Consider the following 15,363-nt stretch of genomic DNA (forward strand, 5'->3'; position numbering starts at 1 on the left):
CTAAAACACTCGAAACATTTCTCTAAATGTACCATGGAGAGCGTTCCGACTTGCAGCATCACTGTCTGGTATGGGGAGGGGTGGGGTGTGGGGTTGCTCCTGCACAAGATTGAAGTAAGTTGCAGAAACTTGAAATATTAGTCAGCTCCATAATGGGTACTATCTCCTGTGGTATCCAAGACATTTTCAAGGAGCGGTGCCTTAGGAAGGTGGTGTCCATCATTAAGAACCCCCACCACCCAGGACATGCCGTCTTCTCATTGTTACCATCGGGAAGAAGGTACAGAAGCCTGACGGCACACACTCAGTGATTCAGGAACAGCTTCTTTCCCTCTTCCACCTGATTTCTAAATGAACATTGAACCCATAAACTCACTACATTTTTTTGCACTACTTATTTTAATTTAACTTTTTATTATATATATATATGACTGTAATTCAGTTTTGTCTCTATATTTGTCATGTATTCTATTGTACTGCTTCCGTAAAGTTAACAAATTTGATGACATACATCAGTGATATCAAACCTGATTCTAGCTTTCTGACATCTGAGGTGGTGGTGAAGCTGCAAATCAGATAGTGTTAAAGCTGTCACACATCTTCTATGTATTCTAACATTTATTGCAAAAAGCTTCATGTTACTGGGTGCCAATATGTTGCTTTCCCTTTTTCACCACCACCTGAAATAAAATTCTTCCCTTATTATTGACTTTGATATTAAGCTCAGCCGGAAAGCCTAATTTATATTTGACTGCAATTTGACATGTTTGGTTACTGACTACCACTTCCTGTTATAAGAATAGTTCTTTTCCTGTTAATATCAGCAATTAGCTGAAAACTGTTGGAAGTGTGAGACAGAAATATCTTGAAGCCATTCCAGGAACACTTGGGATCTGAATCTGCTTATGCAGTCATTGTAGATGCAAATTAGTAATAGTAATCTTATATTTGAATAACTATGCTAGATGATTGTGTGTATAATATATTATGTTCATGCATCTTTTATATTTGTGAGTTGGGCATTAAGTCATTTAGTGGCTTGTACCTTCAAGTGCTCGTTGGAAGGATACAGTACAGTCCTGCTTACTTTGAGGTGTTGCTTCATGTTGAAGAAGGTCACTTCCAGGCTATGCTCAATATTTAGGATGGGAATTAATAGCATTGGCTGTAGTGTTAACGTTGGATCTCCCACTTGGATATGAATCACTGTTCCCTCGAAGCTGTGTGGGTGAGTGGCCACACAGTAACTGAACTGTTCCCGCATACATAGCCTTTGTTGCTACATAGCTGGAATTTTCTTTATAATATTAAAATATTTTAAAAATTATGTTAATATAACTTTGAAATTATGCTTATACAATTTTGAAATCTATGTTAATGTAATTGTGCAATACCCTATAATTATCTGTGTTAAATTTTCTAAATAATAAATGCACCACAAACTTTAGATCTTCAACATATTTACATTGTCAGTCTTTCAAGTTACCACTCTTATACATTGTAACAATAAACACAGACTGGAAGTTAGTAGCTCATTATTAATAAATTGCTGGGCCAATGAATGCTGATGCCATCTAGTCAAAAAACATTTTAATTTTGCCGTACAAAAAAGCTGGACACACACGGCCTCCTATACAGCCATGATGAGGCCAAACTTCGGTTGGAGGAACAACATTTCATATACCGTCTGGGTAGCCTCCAGCCTCTTGGTATGAACATCGAATTCTCCAACTTCCGGTAATTCCCTCCCTCTCCCTTCCCCCATCCCACCTTCACTCTGCCTCCTCTTCTAGCTGCCTATCACCTCTCTCATGATTCTGCCTTCTTCTACTACCCATAGTGCTTTCCCCTTAGATTCCTTCTTCACCTCTCCTGCCTATCCCCTCCCTGCTTCCCCTCTCCCACCCCTTGATCTTTCACCCCACCTTCATTATAGGGCCTCTGCCCCCACCTTCTTTAGTCCTGACGAAAGGTCTCAACCTGAAACGTTGACTGCTTCTTTCAACGGATGCTGCCCGACCTGCTGAGTTCATCCATTGTACGTCTTGATTTGACCACAGCATCTGCAGTGTACTTTGTGTTTATTTTAATTTTGCCATTGCACCTGTCAGTGGTTTTGACCGCCCGTCATCATTTATGTGTGCTGTGAGTTATCGTTTGTGTTTATTTGATGTGCATATTACAAAAAATAAACATCTAAAGTGCTGCACAGTTTTCAGGACATGTAAAAATTACCTGTGCAGAGTAATGGTTGCTCTCACAGCTGTAAAAGAAAATAGAAGCAATGTTGATATGAATGAGCAGAAAAAAAACAAACCTACCTCCTTAACTGATGGGATGTAAGGATTCTAAAATTAATAGTACAAAAACTAAGAAGAAAGCATAATTTTGAACGTAATTTCATTATCAAATTGAACAGTGAAATAAAAAAGTGAAAGGAATTAAGAGTGAGAGAGAAAGAAAAAAGTAAATCTAATTTTATAAAAAATTTCCAATAACTAAAAATTAGAATCACTCTTTGAAGCATGTTTGTGAATGTTTCAGTACTGGAGAGATTGACTGGTTGGCTGCAATTATCAGCATTTTGAAAGAGTATTTTGACAACTGTTTGTATTTGGGCCCAAAACTGTGATAAGATATTTCTGTGAGGCTCTGAATAGATGTTCATGCTGTTGATTTGTTTTTGTGGTTTTCTGTTTTAACCAGATTATCAAAGAAACACAGTCTTGGTTTAAGTTCTGCAGAGTATGCTTTACAGAAAAATTAAAAATGTAGTGACACTTTGCTACTGAGATACAGAAATCTGCAGTTCATGTAGATTGATTGTTCTGTAAAGGAATCATTTGCAGGTCAGGCAGAGATTGCCTGCGACCTGGCATTTTATGTTGATGAAAAGGCTTTATTTGCTAAAAAACTTAGGCACATGCAGTGGGAATGAAGGATTTGCACTGACATCTTCTTGAACAAGTTTGATGGTTGTGGGTTTTATTGCATGTGTTTGAGGTTCGGTTACAGCTGTCAGTTGGGAAATGTGTAGTTGGAATATTAGACAGGCATGGAGATTTGGCAATTCTATCTGGTTTGTTTGGTCTATTTAGACGTGAAAGGCCTCAGCAGTGGCATTGAACCCTGAAGTCAGAAAGAAGCTACTTTTAGACATTTGGCACTTTGCCTGCGGAATGACAGGAAATCAGTGAAGGACATCATTCAACTTGCTGTGTCTGTACCAGTCTGAAAATCTACTCAACTAAATCCGTTTTCCCAGCACCAGGTCTGCAGCTCTTCTGGTTCTTCAAATGCATATTCATTTATTTAATATGTTTCAGATTTCTCTCTCTACCACTCTTTCAAACTATGAGTTTCAGATCCCTACCACCCTTTGAGTGATGCATTCACTGAATTCCTCTTGAATTCATCTTACCGAATACTTTGAATCTATTACTCTGTGGACTTTGACTCCTCAACTAAATGAAATGGCTTTTAGTGCGTACCTAGGCCCTTCATGATTTTAAATACTTACTTCTTCATGTCTCTCCATTTCCAAGGAGAACCATCCCAGCCTATGCAACCTTTCATCATAGTTAATACTTCCCAGCTGAGACAAGATCTTTGTAAATCTTTTCTGTGCAATCATGACTTTGTTATGATGTGGTGATCAGCAATGTCTGAAGTATTCAAGCAGCCCCACTGGTTGTATAAACAAATCCAACAGGGTCTTCTTGCTCACACGTTGTGTGCTCAGCTAAAAAAAAATAGCATCCAATATGCCTTTCTCATCAGAGTGTTGACATATTATACTTCTTCTAAGTATTTATGGCCCCATAGTTAATATGTACTTTGTTCCTCCCTACCTCACCCAGTTCATTTATTTTCTTATACTTCTCCAGATCGATGATCAGATGATCTACAATCCAAAGTCTTGCTCTGACTATAGCTGAGCACTTAATACCATCACTCCCACAATCCTGATTGAGAAGTTGCAGAACCTGGGCCTCTGTAACTTCTTCTGCAAGTGGATTCTTGACTTCCTAACTGGAAGACCACAATCTGTGCAGATTGGTGATAACATATCCTCCTCGCTGACAATCAACACAGAGGTGTGTGCTTAGCCCTCAGCTCTACTTTCTATATACTGTGTGGCTAGGCATAGCTCAAATACCATCTATAAATTTGCTGATGATACAGACATAATTTGTAGAATCTCAAGTGGTGACGAGAGGGCGCCCCCACCACCGTTGCTGGCAGCCCATTCCACGTACTCACCACTCTCTGTGTAAAAAAACTTAACCCTGACATCTCCTCTGTACTTACTTCCAAGCACCTTAAAACTGTGCCCTCTCGTGTTAGCCATTTCAGCCCTGGGAAAAGACCTCTGACTATCCACATGATCAATGCCTGTCATCATCTTATACACCTCTATCAGGTCACCTCTCATCCTCCGCCTCTCCAAGGAGAAAAGGCCAAGTTCACTTAACCTAAGGCACCACCTGCCTTTGACAAGGCATGCTGACTATTCTTAATCAAATTATGCCTCTCCAAATGTTCATAAACCCTGCCTCTCAGGACCTTTTCCATCAACTTACCAACAACTGAAGTAAGACTCACGGGTCTATAATTTCCTGGGCTATCTGTACTTCCTTTCTTGAAAAAGGGAACAACATCTGCAATCCTCCAATCCTCTGGAACCTCTCCCATCCCCATTGATGATGCAAAGTCATTGCCAGAGGCTCAGCAATCTCCTCCCTCACCTTCCACAGTAGCCTGGGGTATATCTTGTCTGGTGCTGGAGACTTATCGAACTTGATGCTTTCCAAAAGCTCCAGCACATCCTCTTTCTTAGTGTCTATATGCTCAAGCTTTTCGGTCCGCTGCAAGTAATCCTATAATTGCCAAGATCCTTTTCCGTGGTGAATACTGAAGAAAAGTACTCATTGAGTACCTCTGCTATCTCCTCCGGCTCCATAGACACTTTTCCACTGTTACACTTGATTGGTCCAATTCTCTCACGCCTTATTCTCTTGCTCTTCACATACTCATAGAATGCCTTGGGGTTTTCTCTAATCCTTTTCACCAAGGCCTTCTCATGACTCTGACAGAAATATTTCAAATGTCATTAGAAACAGGGATGGTGCCGGAGGATTGGCATATTGCTCATGTGGTTCCATTGTTTAAAAAGGTTTCTAAGAGTAAACCTAGCAATTATAGGCCTGTCAGTTTGACATCAGTGTTGGGTAAATTAATGGAAAGTATTTTTAGAGATGGTATATATAATTATCTGGATAGACAGGGTCTGATTAGGAATAGTCAACATGGATTTGTGCGCGGAAGGTCATGTTTGACAAATCTTATTGAATTTTTTGAAGAGGTTACAAGGAAAGTTGATGAGGATAAAGCAGTGGATATTGTCTATATGGATTTCAGTAAGGCCTTTGACAATGTTCTGCACGGAAGGTTAGTTAGGAAGGTTCAATTGTTAGGTATTAATATTGAAGTAGTAGAATGGATTCAACAGTTGCTGGATGGGAGATGCCAGAGAGTAGTGGTGGATAACCGTTTATCAGGTTGGAGGCTGGTGACTAGTGGTGTGCCTCAGGGATCTGTACTGGGTCCAGTGTTGTTTGTAATATACATTAAAAATCTGCGTGATGGGGTGGTAAATTGTATTAGTAAGTATGCAGATGATACTAAGGTAGGTGGCGTTGTGGATAATGAAGTAGGTTTTCAAAGTTTGCAGAGAGATTTAGGCCAGTTAATAGAGTGGGCTGAACAATGGCAGATGGAGTTTAATGCTGGTAAGTGTGAGGTGCTACATTTTGGTAGGAATAATCCAAATAGGACATACATGGTAAATGGTAGGGCAGTGAAGAATGCAGTAGAACAGAGTGATCTAGGAATAATGGTGCATAGTTCCCTGAAGGTGAAATCTCATGTGGATAGGGTGGTGAAGAAAGCTTTTGGTATGTTGGCCTTTGTAAATTAGAGTATTGAGTAAAGGAGTTGGGATGTAATGTTAAAATTGTACAAGGCATTGGTAAGGCCAAATTTGGAGTATTGTGTACAGTTCTGGTCACCAAATTATAGGAAAGATGTCAACAAAACAGAGAAAGTACAGAGAAGATTTACTGGGTTTCAGCACCTAAGTTACAGAGAAAGGTTGAACAAGTTAGGTCTTTATTCTTTGGAGCGTAGAAGGTTGAGTGGGGACTTGATAGAGATATTTAAAATTATGAGGGGGATAGATAGAGTTGACGTGAGTAGGCTTTTTCCATTGAGAGTAGGGGAGATTCAAACAAGGGGACATGAGTTGAGAGTTAGGGGGTAAAAGTTTAAAGGTAACACGAGGGGGAATTTCTTTACTCAGAGAGTGGTAGCTGTGTTGGACGAGCTTCCAGTAGAAGTGGTAGAAGCAGGTTCGGTATTGTTATTTAAAGTAAAATTGGATAGGTATATGGACAGGAAAGGAATGGAGGGTTATGGACTGAGTGCGGGTCAGTGGGACTAGGTGAGAGTAAGCGTTCAGCACGGAGTAGGAGGGCTGAGATGGCCTGTTACCGTGCTGTAATTGTTATATGGTTATAATGGTGTGAGTGTTTGGAGTGGCTATATCCATTAGATAGATACTTTATCAATCCCAAAGGAAATTGATAGTGTCACGGTAGCATTACAAGTGCAGAGATATACAAAAATCAGAAGAAAAGTAAGCAAGAATAAAAAATAAGTTTTCTTGAAAAGTCTAATAGGAGGGAATCACATTTCCTTGGCAATAGGTTGACTCACAATAAAGCTTGATAGCCGAGGTTAAAAATGATTCAGATAGCGCACTTTGGAGTAGCGCAGTTGTCTTAGTCTATTACTGAAAGTGCTCCCCTATTCACCGAAGGTGGCATGCAAATGGCGGGAAACAACATTGTGCAGAATTGCCAGAATGTTCCATAGGGCCCTTTGTTCGACCACATCCTTCAGTGAGTCCAGTTTGACTCCTACAACAGAGACAGTCTTTCTAATCAGTTTATTGAGCTTGTTGGCATCACCTCTGTTGATGCCACTGCCCCAGCACAGTATGGCATAGAAGATTGTACTGGCGACAACAGACTGGTAGAGCATGTGAGGGGGAGGCCTGCATACTCCAAAGGACCTCAGCTTTCTCAGGAAGTAATGGCAACTCTGGCCCTTCTTGTATATAGCCTCTATTTTGGTGCTCCACTCAAGTCTGTCATCCAGGTGCACCTCCAGGCACTTGTAGGTCCTCATCACATCTACTTTCTCACCATCAATAGTAACAGGGAGTGGTGCAGGTTTAGTCTTTCCAAAGTTCATCTCCTTTGTCTTACTGATGCTGGGCAGCAGGCGATTCAGCTTGCAACATTTGAAAAAGTCCTCCACCAGGCCCTGTAATTATCCTCCCATCCTCTCATCCTGGTCCTGGTCCTCTGTTAAATAGATTATTCTTGCTTATTTACCCTGTATTATCCACATAATCATTATGAGTTGTCCCATCTGGAAAAATGTATCTGTTGTAATATGATTTGTAGGACTTTGATTCTAAAACTTGATCAAAATTGTATTTATTGTAACGTATCGATAGTGACTTTTATGATTTTTTATTTTAAAGCAAGATTTTGGTGAATGATGTTGGCCTCATGATTGTGGCTGTGTAAGTAATCAGATTGATTTAAACTATTGCTGGATCCTGTAATGTGTTGGATTTGTTTCTCTTTTCTCTTTGCATTTCCTGCATTTATCGTCTTGAATTTATTGGTCTTTTATTATGTATTTTTGATTATTTTTCTTGGTGTTAACCTCCTGGTCCTGCATTTAGTTTATTATTATTTTTCCTCTTTTGTATTTGCACAGGTTTTTTTGTACATTTGCTGTCTGTCTTTCATTGGTTCTGCTGAGTCTCTTATATTTACTGTGATTACCCCACAAGAAAAGGAATCTCAGGGCTGTATATGGTAAAATATATTTACTTTGAAAGTTGAACTGTATTTGAAAGAGTGAAATTACCTGGAGGACCAATGACTTGAGCCTCCCTGACAGTACTCTTGTAAGTGACTCCAGTAATAGTCTGTGGCCTTGACCTCCAACGATAATCCAAATGCATTGAAAGTTTACAATATGCACCTAATTTCACTAGTGTCTAGTTGCAGAGAAGCCAGCAAAACATACTGCAGCTAACTCAGAAATGACGTGTCATCCTGTGGCCTTGGTGCTTATCGCAGTAAGGAATCTGTGACAAGGTGGTGAGATATAAATTCGGCATTTGTGTGTGTAAGAGAGTATGTAAGATTAATAGGGTTAGATGATGTAAGAAAAGATGTGAAAATAAAACCTCCAGACACGATTTGGTTAGAGGCTGTAAACAATTACGGTAGTTCATTGGTGGGTGGTGGGAGGGCCGATGAGGTAATCCGGTTGGAGATAAGTGAGAGTTTAACATAAGTTTACAATTTTAAGAAAGGAATTTGAATGTGATTTCCATGAAGAAAAATCTTTTTTTAAAAGGTTTATTTTTTTACATTCAACTTCCATTAGCAGAGTTCAGTTTTTTTTTTACCTTTTACGAAAATGCGGCTTGTCACAAAGTCAGTGACGGAATGAAATGGAATGGAATAAATTACTAAATTTGGAATAAATTCTTTTTATTAAACATGTTAATTAAGGGGATTGATGTTCAGGGTTGTTTTGGAATTGGCCTGGGTTTAAGTTAAATTGTGCATGAGCACTCTGGTAGATGCTGCTTCAAGATTTTGAATAATACATTAAGTTGATGAATGCTTATCATACAGAAATATTCACACTGTGACAGATGAGTCATGAGTCATTTCATTATATGACTTGGATACTTTTAATTGTAGGCAGATATAACATTTAAAATTAATTCTAACTTAGCCAACCTTCTAATTGCTACTGAACTGAATCTATTAAGCCTTTCAATTCCACCTGACTCATCAGTGGCTTCGCTGTGAGACAGAGTAGGCTTTTGGACCAGCTTCCTATTCCTGCTCCTATTTCTTTTTGTTCATTTGCTCTCCCCACAGATGCTATCTAGATTAAAGCTTCCAGCAGCAACTGTATTTTGCTTCTTTAAATGTTGTGGTAAACTGATACCTTCAGTAAATCTTTGTTAACATCTCTAGGTTTTACTGAACTCTTTCCATTGTGCCCGGTTCGAGTCATAGAAAGAACAGTGCAGAAGCAAGCCCTTTGGGTGATCTAGTCCATGTTGAAAACCATTTAAACTTCCTACTCCCAACAACCTGTACCAGGACCATAGCTCTCCATACCGCTACTACCAATGTACATATCCAAACTTCTCTTAAACATTGAAATCAAGCTCGCACCACTTATGCTGGCAGCTCATTTCACACTCTCATGAGCTTCTGAGTAAAGAAGTTTCCCCATATTTCCTGTTAAACATTACACCTTTCACCATTAACCCAAGACCTCTGGTTGTAGCTTCCATGTCTATACCCATCATAATTTTGTATAATTCTATCAAATCTCCTCTCAATCTTCTATGTTCTAAAGAATATAGTCCTAAACTTGTTGCGAAGGATGTTTTAAATAGCTCAGCTAGGGCTGTGCACTTGCATCCCGTAGGGTCAGAGGGAACATTCTGTCAGGCCCTGGGGATTTATCCAACCTGATTTGCTTCAGGGTAGCAAGCACCTCCCTCCTCCGTAATCTGTACAGGGTGCCTTAAGTTAATGCCGTTTTGCCTCACTTCTATAGAATCTGTATCCATCTCCTGAGTAAATACTGATGCAAGGAATGCATTTAAGATCTCCCCCATCTATTTTCGCTCCACACACGGATTACCATTCTGGCCTTCCAGAGGACTAATAGTTTCATGTTGCTTTTCTACTGTTTGGCTTTGGGGTGACTTCTTCCAGTAAATGACATTACTGTAGTTTCAGTATTTCCAGAAATATTTTTCCATGTTACCTTCACTGACGTATAGATATGATGCCTGATTCCTGTTCCTATCAGTTCAAAACTCTCAATTCACAGTTCCATTTTCTAGAAGACTCTGGCTGAGAAAGATGTCCATTAGTCTCAAAATTGAAGAAACCAGGCATTGCACTCATTAATTATTGGAAGCAGATTTGGTGGCCCGGTATTTCTTCAAGTTTAATAAATAAAATATATTATTTTGAGAAGTACAGGCTGGAGAACTTGATATGTTTATTGATGAAATTATTCAGAAAAATAAAACAGAGAAGCACCTCCACAAGGGTGAAATGTCAGAAGATTCTTGATGGTCTTGTTTGAAGAAGCAGAGGATCAGGGCTGTAGAAATGGTTCTGAAATTGTCCATGTCTAGTCGAAAGTTATCATGAAGATTATACTTGAAAATGACTTGGAAGATTCATAATTCAGTTTGTATAATATGTTTTAGGTTGATAAATTTGCACCTAATACAGGAGAATGTTTGAATTGCATTGCATGAAGTCAAAGTGAAAGTTGAGATTATTGTCATATAAATAAGTACACGTAGGCACAGATGCAATGAAAATTTTGTAGCGGCATCACAGCTGCATAACATAATATAAGCATCCACAAGAAAATCATCAACAGTAGTTTTACGGGAAAGAACAAAATCAAAATTTTAAAAATGTCTATTTTAGTACAGTGATCAAAGAAAGAGTGTGACGGTGCTGCTAAACTCCTTAGTGATCAAAGTTGTGCCAGTAGGTTGAAGAAACAAATGGTTAAAGGGAAGTAGCTATTCTTGAATCTGGTGGTGAAAGGCTGCAAGAAGATGTCATGACTCAGCTAGTGGAGACCTCTGATGGAGGGCCGAGATGGCCTGTTTCTGTGCTGTGATTGATATTGCCTTCTTGAGGCAGTGCCCCTTGTATATACTGCTAATGTTGAGGAGCAGAATGCCCAGGATGTATCGGCTGTGTGCATTAATCTCTGCAGGAGCTTACATTTCTGCCGTACCAGACCATAATGCAACATTCGAGGATTGGAAGCAAGAAGGCTGCGAGTGGAACATCTGAAGGGATTTTCAGAGAGAAGGGATTTTACTGCTTGGGGTAAGGAGAGGCAAGGCTGCGCAGGCACGTCAGCCAGTAGAGAGCGGGAAGAGTTTAAAAAGACCACCATATACAGCGGGCAGCGGAGTGAGAGGGCTTTGGCTGAAATGGGGCTTCGGTGAAGAAGGGTCAAGACTGTCACAGATAACAGTCTTCAACTTCTCCAGCGGGCTGTTCCCTTTCTCCCGTTGTCCTCTTCCATTAACATCTATTGCTCCAACATGGCTGGTGAGCTCAGACCTGTGCCATGTGGGAACTCAGAGAGTCTGACAGTGTCCCTGAAGACTACGTGTGCAGGAAGTGTGTCCAGCTGCAGCTCCTGATAGACCGCATGGTGGCACTGGAGCCGCGCAGGGACTCACTTTGAAGCATCCGAGATGTGGAGAATGTTGTGGACAGCACATTTAGTGAGTTGGTCACACCACAGGTTAAGGATCTAAAGAAAGATAGGGAACGGGTGACCAACAGGATGAGTAGTCACAGGAAGGTAGTACAGGAGTCTCCTGCGGTCATCTCCCTCCAAGACAGATAGACCGCCTTGGAGTCTGTTGGAGGAGATGGCTCATCAGGTGAAGGCAGCAGTAGCCAGGATCATGGCACTGTGGGTGGCTCTGCTGCGCAAGAGGGCAAGAAAAAGAGTGGCGGAGCTGTTGTGGTAGGGGATTCCATTGTAAGGGTAATGAAGAGGAGTCTCTGTGGTCGCAAATGGGACTCCCGTATGGTGTGTTGCCTCCTGGGTGCAAGGGTCAGAGGTGTCTCAGAGAGGCTGCAGGGCATTCTGAAAGGGGATGGTGCGCAGCCGGCTGTCGTGGTGCATGTAGGTACTAACGATATAGGAAGAAAGCAGGATGAGGTCCTACAAGCTGAATTCAGGGAGCTAGGAGATAAAGAGTAGGAACTCAAAGGTAATATAGAACAGATTTTTTTATATATATATAGAAAACCTACAGCACAATACAGGCCCTTTGGCCCATGAAGTTGTGCCAAACATGTCCCAACTTTAGAAATTACTAGGCTTCCATATAACGCTCTATTTTACTAAGCTCCACGTACCTATCTAAAAGCCTCTTAAAAGACCCTATCGTATCCGCCTCCCTCACCATTGCCGGCAGCCCATTCCATGCACTCACCACTCTCTGAGTAAAAAACTTATCCCTGGCATCTCCTCTGTATCTACTCCCCAGTAATCATTTCAGGATTATTACCAGTGCCACGTGCTAGCCAGAGTTGGAACAGCAGGGTAGTTAGAATGAGTATGTGGCTAGAGCGGTGGTGCAGGAGAGAGGGTTTCAGATTTTTGGGGGATTGGAACTTCTGGGGGAGGTGGGACCAGCACTGTCCAGATGGTCTACATCTGGGTAGGGCTGGGATCAATGCCCTAGGGAGATTGTTTGCTAGTGAATGATGGGGTGGTAAATTGGATTAGTAAGTATGCAGATGATACTAAGATAGGTGGCGTTGTGGATAATGAAGTAGGTTTTCAAAGCTTGCAGAGAGATTTAGGCCAGTTAGCAGAATGGGCTAAAAGATGGCAGATGGAGTTTAATGCTGATAAGTGTGAGGTGCTACATTTTGTTAGGACTAATCAAAATAGGACATACATGGTAAATGATAGGGCATTGAGGAATGCAGTAGAGCAGAGTGATCTAGGAATAATGGTGCACAGTTCCCTGAAGGTGGAATCTCATGTGGATAGGGTGGTGAAAAAAGCTTTTGGTATGCTGGCCTTTTCAACCCGGAGGTGTGAGATGGTACACTTTGGAAGGACAAACTCCAATGCAGAGTACAAAGTAAATGGCAGGATACTTGGGAGTGTGGAAGAGCAGAGGGATCTGGGGGTACATGTGCACAGATTCTTGAATGTTGCCTCACAGGTAGATAGGGTAGTTAAGAAAACCTATGGGGTGTTAGGTTTCATAAGCTGAGGGATAGAGTTTAAGAGTAATGATGCAGCTCTATAAAACTCTGGTTAGGCCACACTTGGAGTACTGTGTCCAGTTCTGGTTGCCTGACTATAGAAAGGATGTGGAAGCATTGGAAAGGGTACAGTGGAGATTTACCAGGATGCTGCCTGGTTTAGAGAATATGGATAATGATCGGAGATTAAGGGAGCTAGGACTTTACTCTTTGGAGAGAAGTGAGGTGTACAAGATATTAAGAGGAATAGATAGAGTGGATAGTCAGTGCCTCTTCCCCAGGGCACCACTGCTCAGTACAAGAGGTCATGGCTTTAAGGTAAAGGGCGGGAAGTTCAAGGGGGATATTAGAGAAAGTTTTTTTACTCAGAGAGTGGTTGGTGCATGGAATGCACTGCCTGAGTCAGTGGTGGAGGCAGGTACACTTGTGAAGTTTAAGAGACTACTAGACAGGCATATGGAGGAATTTAAGGTGGGGGGTTATATGGGAGACAGGGTTTGACAGCACAACATTGTGGGTCGAAGGGCCTGTAATGTGCTGTACTATTCTATGTTCTATGTTTATAAATCAGAACATTGACTATAGGAGTTGGGATGTAATATTAAAATTGTACAAGGCATTGGTGAGGCCAAATTTGGAGTATTTTGTACAGTTCTTGTCACTGAATTATACAAAAGATGTCAACAAAATAGAGAGAGTGCAGAGGAGATTTACTAGAAAGTTACCTAGGTTCCAGCAGCTAAGTTACAGAGAAAGGTTGAACAAGTTAGGTCTTTATTCTTTGAAGCGTGGGTTGAGGGGGGACTTGATAGAGGTATTTAAAATTATGAGAGGGATAGAGTTGACGTGGATAGGCTTCTTCCATTGACAGCAGGGAAGATTCAAACAAGAGGACATGAGTTGAGAGTTAGGGGGCAAAAGTTTAGGGGTAACACGAGGGGGAACTTCTTTACTCAGAGAGTGGTAGCTGTGTGGAACGAGCTTCCAGTAGAAGTGGTAGAGGCAGGTTCGATGTTGTCATTTAAAAAAAATGGATAGGTATATGGACAGGAAAGGAATGGAGGGTTATGGGCTATGTGCAGGTCGGTGGGACTAGGTGAGAGTAAGCTTTCAACATGCGCCAGAAGGGCCAAGATGGCCTGTTTCTGTGCCGTAATTGTTATATGTTATATATATGTTATGGTGCTGTTGGGGAGGCAGGGGGTGGAAACCCACACAGAAAAGAAGGAAGTGAAACAGAGACCAAAGCTAGGAAGAAAAAAGTAAAAATAACGTGCATAAAAGTATAAAGCAAAAATCGCATAGGTCACTAGATTCTAAAAGGACGATAAGTGTAAGGGCACTTTACCTAAATGCCCATAGTATCAGAAACAAGGTTAGTGAACTTGTGGCACAGATCAGTACCAAGGCATATGATTTAGTGGCCATTACAGAAACCTGGTTGCTAGGTGGAGATGACTGGGAATTAAATATCCAAGGGTATCAGGTAATACGGAAAGATAGGCAGGTATGCAGAGGAGGTGGGGTGGCACTCTTTAGTGATGAGTGTGAGAGACGATGTAAGATCTACGGAGCAGAATGTTGAGTCCATCTGGGTAGAGATTAACAATAGTGAAGGGAAAAAACCACTGGTGGGTGTTGTCTATAGGCCACCTAATAAAAATATTGCAGTGGCAGAGGCGATTAACCAAAATAACTGAGGCTTACAAGGACGGAATGGCAGTTGTCAAGGGGAATTTTAACTTTCACATAGATTGGGTGAATCAGGTTTGTCAAGGAAGTTTTGAGGAGGACTTCATAGAATGCATCCGTGATGACTTTCTTGAGCAGCATGTTAGTGAACCTACGAGGGAAAATACTATCTTAGAGCTAGTCCTGTGCAATGAGACAAGTAAGATTAATGATCTTGTAGTCAGGGATCCTCTTGGAAAGAGTGATCATAGTATGATTGAATTTCGCTTTCAGATGGAGGATGAAATGGTTAGATCTAAAACTAGTGTATTATGCTTGAACAAGGGAGACTACAACGGGATGAGGGAGGAGTTGGCTAATGTGGATTGGGAGCACAGGCTATTTGGTAGGACAGTTGAGGAATAGTGGAATACTTAGAAAGAGATTTTTTACAGAGCTCAACAAAACTATATTCCAGTCAAGAGTAAGGACAGTAAGTGTGGGGAGAGCCAGCCTTGGATAACTAAGGAATTAAAAGATGGTATCAATTTAAAAGCTCATGTGTACAAAGTCGCAAAGAGTAGTGGGAGACTGGAGGATTGGGAAAACTTTAAAAAGCAACAGAGGACAACTAAACAAGAAATAAAGAAAGGGAAGATGGAGTATGAAAGTAAATTAGCACAAAATATAAAAACAGATAGCAAAGTTTTTAGTACAGGTGTTCCCCCCC

At 40.9% G+C, this 15,363-nt stretch overlaps 1 protein-coding gene across 1 annotated transcript in view; it reads left to right on the forward strand.

Moving 5' to 3' along the window:
- The window catches only part of LOC132401809 (CMP-N-acetylneuraminate-beta-1,4-galactoside alpha-2,3-sialyltransferase-like), a 579,106-nt gene that overhangs the window by 185,034 nt on the left and 378,709 nt on the right, over positions 1-15,363 (forward strand). The gene's annotated exons all lie outside the window — the stretch shown is intronic.

Source organism: Hypanus sabinus, chromosome 11 (genome assembly GCF_030144855.1).
Source record: "Hypanus sabinus isolate sHypSab1 chromosome 11, sHypSab1.hap1, whole genome shotgun sequence".
Taxonomy (NCBI): Eukaryota; Metazoa; Chordata; class Chondrichthyes; order Myliobatiformes; family Dasyatidae; genus Hypanus; species Hypanus sabinus.